This window comes from Xiphophorus couchianus, chromosome 2 (genome assembly GCF_001444195.1).
Source record: "Xiphophorus couchianus chromosome 2, X_couchianus-1.0, whole genome shotgun sequence".
Classification (NCBI taxonomy): Eukaryota; Metazoa; Chordata; class Actinopteri; order Cyprinodontiformes; family Poeciliidae; genus Xiphophorus; species Xiphophorus couchianus.
Window position 1 is genome coordinate 19,911,316 of NC_040229.1, and position 15,034 is coordinate 19,926,349.

Below are 15,034 nucleotides of genomic sequence, written 5' to 3' on the forward strand. Positions count from 1 at the left end.
GATGTACATAACACCACACGATCAAAAAGCATTCAAAACGAAGGAATCTAAACAAAATCAAAAAAGGCGAACCTACCTTTTACTGACTCTTAACGCAGTAGCAAAGGTTGGACCTTGGATTTAGGATCATATTTAACTGGGAGCTGGAGCATGCTGTTATTCTAAGGAGGCCTGTCCCCAACTGCTCCGGTATCTCATAATTATGACTTTGAAAGTCGAAATTATGACTCTGAATCTCATAATTATGACTTTGAAAGTCGAAATTATGACTTTAAATCTCATAATTATGACTTTGAAAGTCGAAATTATGACTTTGAAAGTCGAAATTATGACTTTGAATCTCATAATTATGACTTTGAAAGTCGAAATTATGACTTTAAATCTCATAATTATGACTTTGAAAGTCGAAATTATGACTTTGAAAGTCGAAATTATGACTTTAAATCTCATAATTATGACTTTGAAAGTCGAAATTATGACTTTGAATCTCATAATTATGACTTTGAAAGTCGAAATTATGACTTTGAAAGTCGAAATTATGACTTTAAATCTCATAATTATGACTTTGAATGTCGAAATTATGACTTTGAATCTCATAATTATGACTTTGAAAGTCGAAATTATGACTTTGAAAGTCGAAATTATGACTTTAAATCTCATAATTATGACTTTGAAAGTCGAAATTATGACTTTGAAAGTCGAAATTATGACTTTAAATCTCATAATTATGACTTTGAAAGTCGAAATTATGACTTTAAATCTCATAATTATGACTTTGAAAGTCGAAATTATGACTTTGAAAGTCGAAATTATGACTTTGAAAGTCGAAATTATGACTTTAAATCTCATAATTATGACTTTGAAAGTCGAAATTATAACTTTGAATCTCATAATTATGACTTTGAAAGTCGAAATTATGACTTTGAAAGTCGAAATTATGACTTTAAATCTCATAATTATGACTTTGAAAGTCGAAATTATGACTTTGAAAGTCGAAATTATGACTTTAAATCTCATAATTATGACTTTGAAAGTCGAAATTATGACTTTGAAAGTCGAAATTATGACTTTAAATCTCATAATTATGACTTTGAAAGTCGAAATTATGACTTTAAATCTCATAATTATGACTTTGAAAGTCGAAATTATGACTTTGAAAGTCGAAATTATGACTTTGAAAGTCGAAATTATGACTTTAAATCTCATAATTATGACTTTGAAAGTCGAAATTATGACTTTGAATCTCATAATTATGACTTTGAAAGTCGAAATTATGACTTTGAAAGTCGAAATTATGACTTTAAATCTCATAATTATGACTTTGAAAGTCGAAATTATGACTTTAAATCTCATAATTATGACTTTGAAAGTCGAAATTATGACTTCCTGCTGGTCTTTTTTTTTTTCTTTCATGGCGGAAATGGGCTTCCATACATAAAAGCATCCCATCAATATCAAATCATTTCAAATTGGATGCTATGTAGCAGGACAATTACTTTACTTAACGAGACTGGTTTATAGAAGGTTATTTACATTTTATTTTCAGAGCAACATTTGTTTGTGTGGCTCTGATGGTATCGATTTTTAGCCACAAAAATAATTCATTCTTTATTCATTGTCGTTTTTGGAATAAATAATACAAGCTACTGTGATACTTCTATATTGCCCATCCCTATGAGAGAGAAATCCCACAAGTTAGGTTGAAAAGTTTCATTACACAATCTCCTTAAATGTCCATAAGCTTTATTGGGGACGAAATAAAATAATTTTGCGGTGTTTTTTCTTTTCTAGGTCATGATTTTTTTTTTGCTTCTTTTTGCAAGGGTACTTTGCCAGTTCTTCTACGAGGAGCTATGTACATGTGAGAAGGTCTGGTCAGGTCAGAGAGAACAGCATGTCTGATTGTATGGGCTCGACAAATGCCAGCCGCTGACCTCACCTCATGACAACACGGCGCAGCACGCAACACAGCTCGGGGGCAGCAGGGCGATGGGATGGTCGGAGCGAGGTGAGGTGGTTGAAGGTAATTGGAGGAGAGAGGACAAAGAACAACAGAAGATGCTGGTCAGGGGGAGATGGCTACCGAAAAGAAAAGGATGGGCAGAAAAAGGGTCAAATTTTACAAGACTTAAGAAGGAATATTTAACTGTGGTTGAAAAAGATTGTTCAGAAAAAAAGGATGATTATCAGAAATGTATATAGAGAATTGATTTATAAACAGATTTATGATTTTAAATATTCAAATCTTATTTGGGATCTTTTTTCCAGACTATTGAACGCACCTGAATATAAGACAACTTTGGCCCCCAAAAAATTACTCGTACAGGCTGCTCTTGTCTATAAGCCGCAGATGTCCACATTGTATGTGCCTTGAGATTTTCCTTTGTTTTTTAAATTAATTAATAAAATATTTGACATTTCATTTTTTTTCCTGCTAAAATATTGGCTTTTGAGTCAAAACATCTCCATCTGTGGATGTGGAGCAATCATACATCCTAAAGAAAAAATTAAACGGTTTGTTTACTTTGGTTCATTTGGTACCTGGTGCTTTTTCTATAAGCTAAATGTGACTGTGTAGTGAAGCCAATTAAAAATGAGTAAACTGACTTTTTAAAGCAGTTAAATCTTATTGAAATATTTGTCAAAAAAAGTAGAAATGGAGAAAATATCTTAACTTCACCTGCATCTCTGGATGTCATAGACAAAGGACCTGACCCAGCAGAAATGTTTATAGGTAGGCTTTGTTTTCCTCTATTATTATTCAGGGAAATTTGTAACAAATAGTCTGTGTAGGCATGAAAGTGTGTATGTATTGGGCCTTGTACAGGTCAGACGGAGTGTTTTGGTATGCCATACATACCATATTTGTGTGGGTCAGGAACTTAACGTCAGGTGTGCAATGCAACATTTATGTTCCTGTGTGGTGTGTACAGTGTGCACATGTGGCTTGTATTTGTGTGGATCAGGTGCATTGGACTGGTTTTGTGTTCCACGCGCACTATTCACATTGGGGATATGGTTGTGTTCATGTGGGTCAGGTGCGATGATGGTTTTTGTGCGTGCCCTCTTATAATATCCTGCAGGGCATCCCTGGCCTCACACAAACTTCTTCATCCCCTCTTTCGTTGTTGCTCTCCATGACTTTTTCACCTCGCTCTTGAGGTTGTGCTGTCCACTTCATCACGCAGCAGTCTTTTTGAGTGTAAATCTAAACATAAGACTAAAATCTGTGTGGTTAAAAAGGATTATTTTATGTTAACAAGTCAGAGTTTTTAACAAACCAAACTGTGAATAATGACTGGTTTGTCTACGATTTGTAATATTACCAAGTCTATTCTCGCTGTTCATATGGTGTTTTTACAAATGGAGTTTGCAGTTGGCTGTGGTCAAGAGCCGGTTACAGAGAGCAGCTTGTTTTAACTCTGATGGATTAGAGAGTGACATCTAAAGCTGGAGTTGGATTAATCTCTAAAGATACCAGACCTGTTTCAGATTACACGCACAGAGAAATATACCTTTTAAACATGGACACAGTTAACCCACTTCTGCACCAAGTGTGCATGTCTTTTTAATTCCACAGCTTCCATCCCTTGTTTTCACATTTCTTTATTTTCTTTCAGTTTAAATGGCTTTTTTATATTCCTGTCCTCTTCTTATTACCTGTAGCATTGCAGTTAACTTCTATAAGTAGTTTTTTTTTAAAGCCACTTTCCTCTTAACAAGATAACTAGATTAATTTATTTATCAAATGTTTTATTAAAATTCTTACATGTATAAACATCAGTTTTGGGACCCGTTGATTTGTTGAAATGTGGCACGGTTGGCTTTTTAAACCTGCTGCACTCCAAATGGTTGGCATAGTGCTTTAGTTTACAGTTTAAGTGACATTTTTAGATTTGATCTTTTAAGTGCTCTGAGCTGAACTTTAGCAGCAATAGTTTCATTGCATTCACAGCCATGCACCTCCAGCCCAGATCATGTCTACAACTGTGAGGAGGCATCTGGTAGTAACATTAGGTGAAAGTGGACTGGAGAACGAACAGAAAGCAGGTTATACCTGTGCTTTGAATACCTGTGTATTCCTCAGGTGATAGTCAGAGTACAGTTTCTTCATATCTTGAGGGGGCCAGGCTATTTTCTTCTCTCTGCCTGTACTGCACAGAGCATTTTGTACAGCAGCCTAATAAACTCAGTCAGAAGTCGTCTACACCCAAACTAATTCTGTGTTTGGGGAAAGAGATGTTTTTCCCCACTACTTAGACCCGGGCTTTTTAAATCAAACAAAAATAAATAAATAAATAAATAAATCATATATTCTTATTCAGGTTGTACAGCCAGTAAAAAAAGAAAAGTGTCGGTATGCAAGGCTTATGTTTATCAATAAAAATAAATATCAACACTAATCTGCCAGCCACATTTTACGTACAAGTGCAGTCCGGGACATGATGTAGTCTCTCTTCTTCAGAGATCTCTCATAGCCTTGGTCTGGACTGCCCTTGGGGACAGATAAGAAAAAAGGCAATAAAAGGCCGATTGAATTTAACGGTGTGACACCACACCGTTAACCTCAGAGTGCCCCGACGCCGCACTCCGTTCCACAGCTTGACAGCTCGAGAGGCTGATGGTTGTGCTGGTTGTAAACCTTCTGACACCATTGCTGTCACTACATTTAAGTCTGACTTGTAAAACCAACGTTGCTTGTGTGAAAAAATGTTTAATGGGATTGGCAAATGCATTTAATTAAATTGCTGCTTAACGTGACCATGTAGAGAATTTTGCCTGAAGATTGGCCCTTACACATAGTGACATAATTTCTGTTGATTGTGATAATTAGGTGATTTAGATGTTATACTATATATAATGCTAAACAAATCTAACACTCTATGATATAAGACTAATTCTCTCAAAGCTGTGTTTTTTCTGTTTCTTGTGCACCTTTGTTTTTCACTTTACTTTCCAGTAATATTCCTGCATTCAGTGCTCTTTTCTGTCTTACCCTTTTTGTAGAGAATGGCATTAGCCATCTACTGGATAAGTGTGAAGTCAGTAAGGCTATACTATGTACTCAGAAGCTATGAATTACTCACAAGCCTTACTTTGCTGAAACAGGCAAGCACCTGTAGTGAAATTTTGATGTTTCACTATGTGCAAAAGGATCCATGATCCACAAGAGAACATTCAGTGGATGATTACTTCATTGAAAACTTAACACAAAGTTGCTCTGTCTCCTGGATGATGAGACCTCTACTCCACTTTCTACAAAAATAAAAACTCAACAAAAAAAACAAAGTTTTGATTTGTTTGAAACTAAGCTTTTTTGGATCAGTGTGTATTTCTTTGTCACCTGTCACAGCATGTTAAAAAGTTTAACTGTAAAACGTAGTCTCTGTGTGTATGTACACACACAGTCAGATATTCTGCTGCTAATGAAACATCTGTCTCTCAAGATCAACAGCTGATTCCCTCTGTTCCACGAGTCTGAGACTGCCACAACAACACTTTTAAAAAGTTTTCCGTTCATCCAGATAAAACTTTATCCCTACGATCACCAGGATAGAGACGAAGGGCTGGCGGAAGGATGAGGGGGGTTGAAGTAAGTGTGTCACACTGTGCCTAGGCAAGGTGGCAAAAAACGCGAAGGGAAACTCTTACATTAAAAAAAAAAAAAAAACATAAATAAGAGGACGACATCAACATCTGTGTGGGAACTTCAAACAACCTTTGAAAGGGAAAATGTGATTCCGTTCGGGATTCTCTAGGTTGGTAAACAATTTTTTTCCTCTCAGTTAGTGTGTGTGTGTGTGCATGTTTGTGTTTGTTGGGAAGGCGGATGCTTTGTAGAGAATGAAGGACTGTCAGAGCTAAGATCCAGCTGGATGACAAGAACATATTGAGAGGAGATGGGGGCTTCAGCTGCTTACAGCACCGTCTAATGATTGGCATGGATGTAATAAAGAGCAAATCCACTCTAGCCATCGCCCATATACTTTTTTAATCACAGTGTTGTCTGCAGTGATTCAGTGGAATCTGCTTGGTCATACATTAGAGGAAAAAAATGTCACTTGAACATCATTTATTCTGTATATTCCTCAGTATTTCCACATGCTGGTTTTCTTTTCTCTGACACTTTCCTGCTTGCCCTTTAAGAATGAAACCACAGCACTTCATATAATTTATTTACTGCTTTACTACTCACCAACCAGGTGATCCACAGCCAGATGGTAAATGATTATTTAACTAAAGTAACTACTCATCCTTAAATTATGTTTCAATATTGTAAATAAATAGAATAAACTGCACCTCTTGCATTCTTTGGACAGCTTGCTTAGAAAAAGACCATAAATGTTATGTTTTTTATTACTATTATTTTAATATACATGCCTTAGAGGCAGCTTGGGCTTGATGGGGAGATTAGTCATGTTGTAATCTGAAAGTTGTTGTTTAGATTCCAACTTCCCACCAGGCAGAAAACCCCTATTCTGATAAAAGAAAAAAATAATAGAATTAATGGAGATTCTTGTTTTCAGACCAATTTAAGTAATTATTGTTTTCCTTTATGATTAAATCTTTACATTACATAAACATATGCACACATAAATTTCAGAACAATAAACCCCCAATCAATTGTTTTTTTTTTTTACCATTGATTGGTCTTCCTGGACTGAAAACATTTGCTTATTTACTGACCCAATAAAGTCCCCTAGCAACATCAAACTGTGTGCTTTCACATGGCAAGCTGGTTGCTCTTTGTCTGCATCCACTGCAAGCTCAGAGATTCAACAGCAATGCCCCACTCTTATTTATTCAGTCATTACTCACAAAACAGCAAGCAGCAGGCACAAAAAAGACTGATTTAAGCAAAGTAGAGCAAAAGGCTTCCGTCTTCTGTCTCACAGAAATAGCATGGTATAATTGGAACAGTAACACGCTGCGTCAGTAATAAAAAGGAGAACTTTCAGTATGTTTTTAAATAATTACTTTTGTAAATGTGTTAAACATGTGCATGATGCTTTAACAAGTTTCTGTAATGACAAGGTGCTGTTCAGCAAACTGTCATCAGCTTCCAACAAGGCTTCCAATGAGCCTGCTATGATATTCAGATTTTTTTATAGTCAAAAGGGAAAAACACAGTTAAACTGTAAAATCAGTTGTGTCATTTGTTCTAAATAAATGTGCATCTCCATTAGTTTTTTTCTTTCTTGTTCCTCCCTCCGTGTTGTTGAGAGCGGTAGTGGCCATTTGTATGTGTCAATGTGTGTACAGGTGTTTGTGCTCTGAAGTGGAGCACAGTTCTGCACTGAGGTGATGTTATGTGAAATCCCTGACATTACAAGAGCAGAGAGGTGTTGACTTTCCCGCAACAGTGTTGTCCTTTAAGCAACAGGAGCACCATCGCATGTAACTATCACCTCTGTCTCATGTGTCCTCCCTGTTCAACAATTTTCTTCATCCAAGCTTCATTTGACTTCTTTCGTCTGTGTCCTCCTTTTTCTTGTCTACTTCTGCAACCTTCTGCATCATCCAGCAGCAAGGATGCCATCTTCTCTTGAAGATTCCTGACTCTTTGAATTGGATATTTTCTGAATAATCTGTTATCTAAATATTGCCTACTTCCTAACTATGTAAAAAAATCTGTTTTCTAAGTCCTGCTTTAGATTTTGGCTCATCCGTGCCACTAGTGTGAGATTTCTGCTCTTTCTTATTGTTTTTATTGGTGATATTTCTGTGCACATCTGCAGTAAAACTGTCTGGACAAGATTGCAGTGCCTGCAAAAAGAGAATCTCAGAGAAAGGAAGACAAACTGGTTGTGAACTTTACAGAAAGGGATCCAAATAAGAGAAAAGAGAAAGTAAAATTGAGAAGCAATAAATAGAAAAGTGTACAAGACTCAAATATAGAATGCTCCTTGCAGATTTGAAAAGAATCAGAATAAAATAAGAGGGGAAAAATTTTGAAGAATCTCAAGAGGCACTATGCATGTGATAAGGATCCCCCATCTGGCTGGAGTAGGTATTAATACCATCACCCTATCTCACCCCATCTACTGCTTTTTCCTGTCTGGTCTTTGTCTGATTGATTAAGACTGAACGCGTAGATGCTATGCCCTGTAGGTCAGCTATAATCTCACATTTCCATATGGCCCATGCTGGTTTGTAGATATTTGAATGACAATTTTTATTGCACCTGTAGATGCTGCTGTTTCTTATGATAATTTACACCCTTTTCTTTTTAATCTGTTTGTGTTCCGTCTTTTTTCCTCAATCTCCTATTGTCCCTGTCTGCACTGGAATACCGCACCGACTCATTGTTATCAGTCTATTTGCGTCATCAGCTCTGGGCAGAGGTTTTTTTTTTTTTCTGTGTCTGCATGTGTGGGTTTGACCTGAGCTCCACACATCAGGGTTAACATTTTAGGTTCCAGCATCTCTATCCCTTACTGTATTCCTGCAAAGGCCAGGGATTAACACAGAATAGGAAGCAGCAGAACTGATGTCATCGTAGCATTTATGTAAACTTCAGGGCACGCTCTCAAGTAAACACTAGTGACCTTCTTACACATAAATGCTTTCTCCCCAAATACTTCTTCTCAGAGGTGCACTGCACTTCAGTGTCTCTACTACTACTCCTCTTTGCCATAGCAACCATCTCTCGGATCCATCAAGATGTATCAACCCTTCACTTGAACTCAAACATCCCAGACAACTCTTTGTTGGTGATTCAGTCTCTGTATTGCTATTCTGTGGAGACCTCAGATGTCTATCATTATTGTTTGTTTATTATCATTATTCACACGCTGTTGCCTAAAGTGAGCTGAGAAAGTATAGAATTAATTAGAAAAACAACCAAGAGGACTATGGTAACTCTGGAGGAGATGAAAGGATTCAAAGCTCAGGTGGAAGAAAAGCTCATTAGAAAAGCTCAGATCTGTTGACAGGACAGCTGTTAGTCTTATTTTGTATCTAGTCTTTCTGTGAAAGCGGCAAATCACAGCAGACAAAAGTCCAATTTAGAATTTGCCACAAGTCATGCAGGGAAACATAGTAAAAATCTAGAAGAAAATTGATCAAATGTGATTATAACTGAAATTTGTTGGGTTTTTGGTGAGTAAACGTTGTAGGGACAGGCCTTAAAAGATTTGAAGAGTTTGTATTGGTTGTCACATAAAAAGCCAGAAAAAAAAGAGAAAACATTTTAAAGTCAGACAGTTCAAGGGGTATAAATGTTTTTGGTTAGTTTAGTGGTACCTTAATTTATCCACCAAGGAGAAAGCTTCAAACAGAAAACATTTTGTCCTTGATGGATGAATATATTGTAAGTGTATTGAGTCGTATCCATTTCTCTCTGTGTGACTGTGTTTGGGCATTTAATGTCGATGGTCTCTCATAGATGTCTACATTGAAGTTTAATGTGTCACAACAATATGTCATAGAAGCTATGGGAGGATTGTCATTTCTTTCCAGTGTTGTACAGCATGTACTTGTATATCTCATGGATGCATCCTATGTGTTCATTGCTACTGTGACAGCTTCATGAGCATTCGTGTTATATATAAGCATCAACATCTTCAGTACAAATGTGTTATTTTCTGCTCCTCTCAACTGAAAGTACAATGTTGGCTTTGTCTGAAATTTGATCACAAATTGCCCGCGCTTGAAGTAAGTGATAATTGCATCCCTTTGTGCAGCAGTAAAGAACTCTTGTATCGACTTCAGACACAGACACAGATCATGCTGTATGTAGAAAGCAGAGGCAGGCAAATGCAGCTATAGAGTCCTCCTCATTAGATGGCCGTATATCGGTGTGAGGCAGCAGGGATGTGAGAGGTGTTGGGCCTGATCAATATGTCTTCAGTCTCACTGACTGTATCATTATCATTTTAATGACCGCAGTATTTTACCCACTGATAGTCTTTGAGATGAGCAGCACCAGAGGTCTCCAAAAGTTCACAGCTGCTATTGTCTAACAGGGGCTGCATTCAGGTGTTAAGTGATGGCTGCTGACATTTTGAAAGCAGCAACCAGGTAATGATGAAAACAATGTTTAATGTTGTAGTTGCTTCAAAATTGCCAGTTTAATTTTGTGTATTCTGTCATCAAACGTTTATTCTGAAATGAATTTGTTCAAAACAACTTTTGGTTTTGCACATTAAATGAAAGAAATTATTTTCTGGCTGACACGTTAGTATATTCTACACTCTAATAGCTAAGATGACCCTTTTTTGCTGCAATACTGTCTTGTGACCATTGACTGGTCTCTGTAACTTGTATGAGGAACGTTTTGCGCACTTCTCACTTTCGTCTGTGGGGTGTCTGATGGGTTACTTGTATGTCCAGCCCATTTCTATTCCCCTCACACCATCCCAAAGAGATCATGATCTCTGCATTGTCTCTGCCCAGGATTTTCAATGTAAAGCTTTACAGGTTCTTGATGGTTTATTTGTGTTCTGTTGTCATCTTGCAGGGTCACATTCAGCTCTAATATTTTTTGCAGAGGTTTTCACATTTCCCTCAACTCAGCCTCTAATAGACTGCAAAATTTATGGAGCATTCTCTTATGGTGAGCTGCCCAGTTACTGCAGAGGCAAAACCTTCTCAAACCATTGAATACCAATTTGTGTTCATAACCATTGGTATGGGTTTATTTTCTTGGAAAATTAATTTTGGTTTATTCCAAATATTTCACCTGTTAATATCCAAATCATAAAGTTTTAGAATCAACTGTCCAAAAAATATCATTCAAATGGTGTGTGTATGGGTATATCTATTTGACTTTTTATGCAATATTTAACTTAGAATACCGGACCTTTCTGGTCTCCATGTAAATGGATTTCTTTCTTTTTTTTTAATGTTACAGTGTACAGTAGTTGTATTAATTTATTTTATCAGTCTAATTCCATAAACCTACAAGTATCAAGGCAGCATTCATCCAAATGCAAAGTAATGATGATTATCATCTATTGAATTTTATCACTGGTTTTGGAGATTAATTCATCCAAACTACTGAAACTCACCTGCCTTTGTGGTTAACAGAATAAAAATAAGTTTATACTTCATTTAACTCAAATTTAAAAAGATCAGAAAGGTTTAGAGATTAAATCATTTTTCTATTAGTGTCTTTGAAAACTTTTTTTAAGGGGAGAAGATAATGTGATCATCTATAAAAGGGATGTTAATGTCTTGTGTTGCATTTGTATGTTTGCACGTACCTCAGGGTCTCCACATGTTTCATCTCACAAGGCCCCTTATGTGGCTCAGGCTGCCTTCAGAGTAAAAGCTCCCTGAAGGTGTCGGACTAATGTGTCTGTATTTGCGTTGGAAATGCATAGACCTGATACTGTGATGTCTACTGTGCCTTTCTTCCCTTTTCTGTCTTCAATTCTGTGTTTTCAATTTACTTTTCTGCTCCGCCAACATACTTGTCCAGCTTCCTCCTTTTTTCCACTTCCAGTTTTATCTTGTTTCACTTGCCATCTTGGCAGAGTTTTCCCTTCGGCTTTGTGAAGACATCTCGCTCTCAGATCACTTTTTTTATTCAGTGAAAGGCCAGGTGAAATGGACCCTCACTGAATGGCTCTGATATTCTGCTGCGTTTGCTTTCATTTGGCCATTCTCGGCGTGTGTGTGTGTGTGTGTGTGTCCTTTCTCTATGCAGCTACACGTTTTGTACAAGGCAATGTTCCAAGCTCCTGTGACGTAAACCCAGTCTCTGAGAAAGTAGGCAATTTTGACATTGGATTGTGGCCAGAATTGCTTTCATTTTTAGTCAGCAGTGAGTTGTTACACTCCACTACACATGTGTGCACATTCTCCATGCGGCTTACGTATGCATAAAACTAAGCAGAATCATTGACAATTACATATGCTGTGGTTTTTTCCAACCAGGTCAATTTCCTGCTTTGGCTGCTTTACCAAGAATTATTTTAGTGGTTGATATTTTTTGCAATAAAAGAGTCATTCTTTATTATGGTTCGTTATGCATTAATAGAAAAAAAAAAAAAAAAAAAGGTCTCAAAGAATAAAAAAATTATAAAAAGGAGTGTGTTGGAGATATTAGTTTGATTATCCTAGTTTTAGTGATGTATAACTTTAACTTTTAACTTTAGCAGATGTGGAAATATTAGAATGATCATGATTGTTTTGAGTAGGCCTCAATTTAGGTTAGATTTAGATTTATGATTTAATCAATATAAATATAATCTGATCAGTAGAATATTTTTCTTAGACATAATGAGCAGGATTTGATTAAAATTAGTGTAATCAGTAGTTTTCTATGTTAAAATCACAGTCTTAACAAGTTTGTAAGTCATATATTAATCCGAAAATGTTTTAGTACATTAAAACATTATAATGTTGAGTGCAACAGATGTTTTGGTATTGAAACTGTTCATTTCTGTTTTATAAGAGTTTGAAGATATTAGATAAAACGTGTGCCAATTTTTATAATCAAAATCTGCTGTTTGATGCACTGGGTCAGAGGAGAGGTCAGGAGAGCTCTGTGCGGTTCAGGAACCAGTTTGAGGCAAAATAACCAATTGACTTGTCCTGCAGTGAGTGCTAAGTGGACCAAGTTAAACATCACCTTAAAGTTGGAAAGGTTAAAATGGACAGAGGGATTCTGCCTTTGGAAGAGAATATATATTCCCCTGACATACAGCTGAGATGCAGACGTGGCTCTGAACAATGAGCTAGTTGCTGCTGAGGCATTGATTTAGCCAGAAGAGTGGCTCAATTTATCCTCCACCCTGACAGTGGTGTCAACAACATCACCGGTGGCTGCCGGGGTGATTACCAGTGCTTTACTCCCACCATCCACACTTTGTTGTATATTCAGCTCTTCTACACAGTGCACTCTCTCCAGCCTTTTCATTGTCATATATCCCTCCTCCTGGGACCTGCATTGGTCTGATATACCAGACTCTTATGCACAACAAGGACTGCTGCTGGAAATCCTCCACGGTGGTTCCAGTTAGTTTTTTGTCTATCCTTGCTAGAATTAAACAACAACAAAAAACAAACAAACAATGGTGCCAATTATCAACAAGCAGTATAAATAGCATCTAAGTCTGGATTGATTTTATGTCAAACTAAACCACACTTTCCTGATCTTTTATAATCAGAATCTGGTGAGCACATGAAAGATGCAACCTCAATTACCGGTTTTGGTTAGACACAAGTGGCATCCTGTGCAGTCTTCTACATCTGTAGCTCATCTGGTTAGAGATAGTATTCTGAATATATTGGTTTTGTTGAGTGGTAATCTGAACGACTGTTTCTTTTTTATTTGAAACCAATTTGCATATTGTCTTCTGGCCTCTGACATCAATGAGGCATTTTCATCCACACAATTGCTGCTAACTAGATTTTTTTTCCTACCCTTCAGACAATTTTTTGTAAACCCAAGGGCTAGTTGTACATGATAATCTCTGTAGATCAGCTCTTTCTGAAATATTTGGACCGACCCCGCTGGCATCAACAACAATACTACATTCAAAATCACTGAAATCCCTTCTCCACTTTGATGCTCGGTTTGAACTTCAGCAAGTAGCCTATGGCATCACGTTTCTGCCAAAAACTCAAGGAGCTTATTAAGTAATCACAACAGAGCATATATTAACTGAGAGAGCATGGCTCTGATTGCATTTCTGTTTTGTCGTGGGCCCATAATAGCAACCTAGACCCTGCTGCAGTAGTAGCAGCAGTTTTTACGCTCTCACCAGAAAAATGCACTCCTCTCTGTATGTGGTGGATGTATTTCTCTGTTAAGGGTGGCAACTCCTGTGATTGATCTCATTGGCTAGATTTTCAGCTCAAAACTAGTGACAGCCATAATGAAATTTGGTTTAATAGAAGAAGAGGAGGAGAAGGTGGAAAAGGATAAACACAAATGAGAAGGCATGGAAATATAGGGGAAACAATAAAAAACCCCTATTTTTCTTAATCTTATTCTTCTTTTATGCTTTGAATTCCCATTATATTCTTCTCCTATTCTGCCTTACTGGCTATCACTTGTTTTTAGCTGAAAATACAGCCAATCAGAAGAGTTACCAGCCCCAGCTGACAAACGCTCAATAAACAGGGTGGGTGTAATTTAAATGCTGTGGGCAGAGCGTGTTTTACCGCTCTGGGTAAAAATAAATGTGAATGCGGCTGCGATCAAAGCCAGGTGCTTTTTTGATTCATATATGTGCTGTTGTGAATGCTTAATAAGCTCTTCTGGTTTTTGGCAGGATTGTGACTCCTTACTCATCTTTACCACATCTAGATACCCAAATGTATTGTGCAGCTATTATGTAACTGCTTGATTTGCTATTTACATTAATAGGCAATTAAACAGGTGCACATATTAAAGTGGTCAGTAGGTATGAATACTAAGTGATTCAGGATCATTAGCTGCTTTTTTATATGTTGAAGGAATTAGAGAAATGTCTTTGCCAATCCTTTATCAAAGATTATTGTCAGATCTCATTACGATCTACTAACTTAACATTTGCAGCAATGAGTCCTTAACCCACTCTGCAATTTGAGTAAGTAGCTTTGAGGTAAACTGCACAATAAGAGTAGCTTGAACTTTTATTCTGAATGGTTTTTGTTCTATGCTTGTGGAGGACTTCAACTACACAACAAAAAGCTTTCAAAAGAGAATGAAGAGCACAGATAGAAGTTAAAGAAGTATTGCAAGTATTCTTTAACCTGTTGACTGTTAGATGCTAAAATGTGTGTAATATTGCTGCACAGCAGGACGCTGCCCCAACAAACCCACTACAGTAATATTGCTTTGTCTACATTGGTACAAGAAATCATTTGCTAACTGGTTGGTGTGGTTTTTGTCCCCCCCCCCTTTTTTTTTTCTACTGTTACACCCAATGTTTTCCCTATACATCGAACAAAGGTAAATTTAACATCATTTTATACCGGAAGGAATTGAGTTTTTGTTTGATCTGGTCACTTTCCACTGTGGAAAATTTCTATGTGTGTGTGCCCAAACCTCCTTCTCTGCCCCCAAAGCGGGTAGACTGCTCCCTCTCTGGCAATT

At 37.0% G+C, this 15,034-nt stretch overlaps 1 protein-coding gene across 3 annotated transcripts in view; it reads left to right on the plus strand.

The window, feature by feature from the left end:
• brsk2a (BR serine/threonine kinase 2a) overlaps positions 1-15,034 on the plus strand; it is a 196,017-nt gene that overhangs the window by 87,631 nt on the left and 93,352 nt on the right. The window lies entirely within an intron of this gene.